General features: G+C 52.2%; 1 protein-coding gene across 1 annotated transcript in view; it reads left to right on the top strand.

The window, feature by feature from the left end:
* GALNT2 (polypeptide N-acetylgalactosaminyltransferase 2) overlaps positions 1 to 3,974 on the top strand; it is a 49,724-nt gene that overhangs the window by 24,499 nt on the left and 21,251 nt on the right. The window lies entirely within an intron of this gene.

Below are 3,974 nucleotides of genomic sequence, written 5' to 3'. Positions count from 1 at the left end.
GTGCCACCTGCCTCCCCCGCCCCCCCTGGCCCCTTCACGCCGCCCTCACATGCTGCTGGGCACGGAGGGTATCCCCATTGCACGAAGAGGGACCCGAGGTCCTGCGGTGGCAACAGCGTGCCCGGTGATGAGGAGCAGTGACCTAGAGCTGAAAGGGTCCGTGTGGGTGTGAAGAGGGGCTTGGCCCTAACTCAGGAGGGGAGTGAAGTCCCAGCCGAATGGGGCGTAGAACCCCTGCCTGGTGCCGGGCTCCACGGCTTGGTCACATCTCCCTGAGATGGTGTGAGTCTCGTTTCTCCGTTCGGTGTCAGGGCTGGTGTCCCTGCTGTGACCTGTCCGGTGAGAGCTGAGAGCAGACGGCGTGCTGTCTTACGGCTCGTCAGGCTTGCTCTCTCGCAAGCCCCTTAAAAGTTCCCCAAACTATACATATATAATTTTTTTTCAGTGTTTGAAATAGGGAGTTTATCCAAGCAGATGTTTGAATAGTCATCCCCTGGTGGGGTGCGTTTGAGGTGGGTTTAATTTTAGTGCCAGCTACTGTCGGTGCATTTGCATGTGTTAAAGGAGCAGCTGGGACGCCTTCCACGTGTGTGGGGTTGGGGCTAAATTAAAGCCCTCCCCCCACCAGAGTCGGTTGGCTGCTAGGGTGTCCTGTGCTCAGAGTATAAGCCCTAGAACCCCATTCTTTTTTAAAACTATAGATATATCTAGTTTATTATTATTATTAATATTATTATTATTGATTTCAGAGAGGGAGGGAGAGACAGAAACATCAATGATGAGAGACAATCACGGATCGGCCACCTCCCGCACGCCCCACACTGGGGACTAAGCCCGCAACCCGGGCATGTGCTCTTGACCGGAATCGAACCCAGGACCCTTCAGTCCGCAGGCCGACGCTCTATCCACTGAGCCACACCAGCTAGGGCCTCTCTGTTATTTATTTATTTTTTTTTTTACAAAAGTCCAACTTGAGGGCCGGCATTTCAGTCCTGGGCTGCGCTGCGGAGTCTCTCCAGAATGGCAGGGTTGACGTCAACTGTTTGAAAAGAGGGGCTCATCAGGATTAAGGGCTGTGGGGCAAGACACAGCCAGCTTCTCCTCGGGACTCGGGAAGAATAAACATTGCTGAGGCCAAGAAAAGTTAACATAAACGCAGCCCCGCGGAGGGACGCCTCGGCGGAGGCAGCGATTATGGGGCTCGGAGTCTTATGTTTAGGGGAGCGGAATCGGGGAAAACAGCGGACTCAGGCCCTGGCCAGGGTGGCTCAGTGGATAGAGTGTCGGCCCACACACTGAAGGGTCCCGGGTTCGATGCTGGTCAAGGGCACGTACCTCTCTGTTGCAGGCTCGACCCCCAGCCCTGGGCAGGGCTGGTGCAGGAGGCAACCGGTCGATGTGTCTCTCTCACATCCATGTTTCTCTCTCTATCTCTCCCCCTCCCTTCCAGTCTCTCTAAAAAGAATCCACGGAAAAATATCCCCGGGTGAGGATTAACAAAGAGACGTAAAGAAATTCCGCTGGCTTGGGAGGGGGTTTCTGCTCTGCGTTAGTGGGCGCTGCGAGGGCTCTCATTTCGGGGGGGCCTTGGTCTCACTTCTCATTTTGCTAAGGAAAGTGGTGTCTTCTACACGTGCACAGCCCGCCTCCCCTTGTCCGTCGGCCACTGGGCGGCGCTGAAGCAGATGAATGCCCGGCCTCTGTGCCCTGCAGGTACTGGCGGTGTCTCTGGGTTAAACACCAGCATCTGGCTGTTCTGTGTGCCTCTTCCTGTCTTTTCCTGCCTCTTTTTTGAATTAAATATTGCCCCTCGCCCTAACTGGTCTGTCTCAGTGGATAGAGCAGGGGTCCTCAAACTTTTTAAACAGGGGGCCAGTTCACTGTCCCTCAGACGGTTGGAGGGCCGGACTATAGTTTAAAAAAAATACTATGAACAAATTCCTATGCACACGGCACGTATCTTATTTTGAAGTAAAAAAAACAAAACAGGAACAAATACAATATTTGTATTTGCATGTGGCCCGCGGGCCGTAGGTTGAGGACCCCTGGGATAGTGCATTGGACTGCAGACTGAAGGGTCCCAGGTTCGATTCCGGTCAAGGGCACATGCCTGGGTTGTGGGCTCGATCCCCCCCAGTACGCGGCATGCAGGAGGCAGCCAATCAGTGATTCTCTCTCATCATTGATATTTCTCTCTCTCTCTCCCTCTCTGAAATAAATTAAAATATATTGAAAAAATAAGTAATAAATATTGCCCCTCTATCAGCTCGTTGCATTCCTGGCTTATCAGAGTCTAAGATCAACGAGCACTTGTGCTATTTCCCCGCACAGCGCGCAGACCCAACACTCCACCCTCCGCCCGCGCTCCCCTGCCCTCACGCTCGTGCATCACACGGTTGACGTGTAAACTCCACGGCACCGCGTTCTCTGTCTCACGCCGGCAGCGGGTTCAGGTCTGTCCACGTGTTTATGTTTCCGTGTCCCGCCTGCGATTGCTTTCCCTGTTCGCCGTCTGACCACGTCTGCGTCTCTCTCTCTCAGTGCCGGTTTGCCGGCGGCGAATTCAGTCGTCCTTTTTTTTCTCTCCGTCTGAAAACATCTTTATTTCGCGTTCACCCTTGAAGGGTCCTGTCCCTGAGTGAGGCGCTGGCGCTGACGGTGACCTGGCACGTCTCACTGTCGTCCCGCTGTCTCTGCTTCCCCTGTTCCGGTGAAATATCAACCCGATCTTACTGTTGCCGTGTGACGGCACTTTGATTTTTTTCCTTGAAGATGTTTCTCTTTCCCTCTGGTTTCCAGCAGTGGGTCGACAACGTGCCTGGATTTTTTTAATATATATATATGGAAGCTGTTTGGGGTTTTTGCAGGAGTTTCTGAGTCAGCGGCGGCACATCTTTGTCCGTTTAGCTTGGGCCCCGCTTTCTCTCCCCTCTCCCTTTGGGCCCCTAATTGCAGCTTCGTCAGGGGTGTCCCCGGGCCCCCCTGTCCCTCTCATGCTCTCTTCTGTGTTTTCAATGTATTGGTTATTCCCTGTGCTGCAATCTAGATGCAATTCTACTGGCCTTCCTTCTGTCCCCAGACCCGCTCCTCTATCTTGAATTTATCTATTCTGCTTTTCAATCCACCTATGGAATTCTTTATTTCTGTTATATCTCACTGTGAATGAACAAATAGAGGGTGTTCCCACCCCCCCCAAAAAAAATGTATACACACGCTTTGAATAATGATAAGGGCGGTGTTGATGAAGATACACGTCATTGTCAAAATCGAGCTGTCCGCTGTGACCGTGCGTGTGCCGTTTTGTCGGGGACACGCTGTCGAGCGAGATTTAGAGGCTGGAGCTGATGTCCTCATCCCCTTCTCCCTCTCGTCGGAATTTAATGTTTACTTTATGTTGATTAAATTGGTTTCTGAGTGCGGCGTTATGATCTTTATCTCCAAACCCACTTTTAAATTACCAAGATATGGCTCTGTCTCATTCGTCTGGAATTGCGCTTTTTTGGTTTCCTTTTTAATACTATGTTTATGTAGAAGAAAGTTGCAAAATGGCAGGAAATTGATTTTTTTTTCTCACTTGTCTAAACTTCAGGCTTTTTTTTTTTCTTTCTTTCACTTTATTGCGATGTAGGCAGACAGAACAACATGATGGTTTTCCTGGGAGTCTAGGAGGGCTTTCCTGGGGGCGTGCTGTTGGTGACAGCAGCACCTAGAATAGAGTTCTTGTTCCAGGCGCTTAGGAGCCCGACTTGACTCGTCATTCCCACAACGGCCTCCAGGCGGTCAGTCATCGAACTATTGCCCCGGTGGTTTCATAGATGAAAGAACTGAGCCCTGCCCGGCCGGTGTGGCTCAGTGGTTGAGCGTCGACCTGTGAACCAGGAGGTCACGGTTCGATTCCCGGTCAGGGCACATGCCCGGGTTGCGGGCTCCATCCCCAGGGTGGGGCGTGCAGGAGGCAGCCGATCCGTGACTCG

This window comes from Myotis brandtii, unplaced genomic scaffold (assembly GCF_000412655.1).
Source record: "Myotis brandtii unplaced genomic scaffold, ASM41265v1 scaffold1026, whole genome shotgun sequence".
Classification (NCBI taxonomy): Eukaryota; Metazoa; Chordata; class Mammalia; order Chiroptera; family Vespertilionidae; genus Myotis; species Myotis brandtii.
The sequence above is the reverse complement of the archived record's forward strand: the minus strand, read 5'-3'. Positions and strand labels throughout refer to the sequence as shown.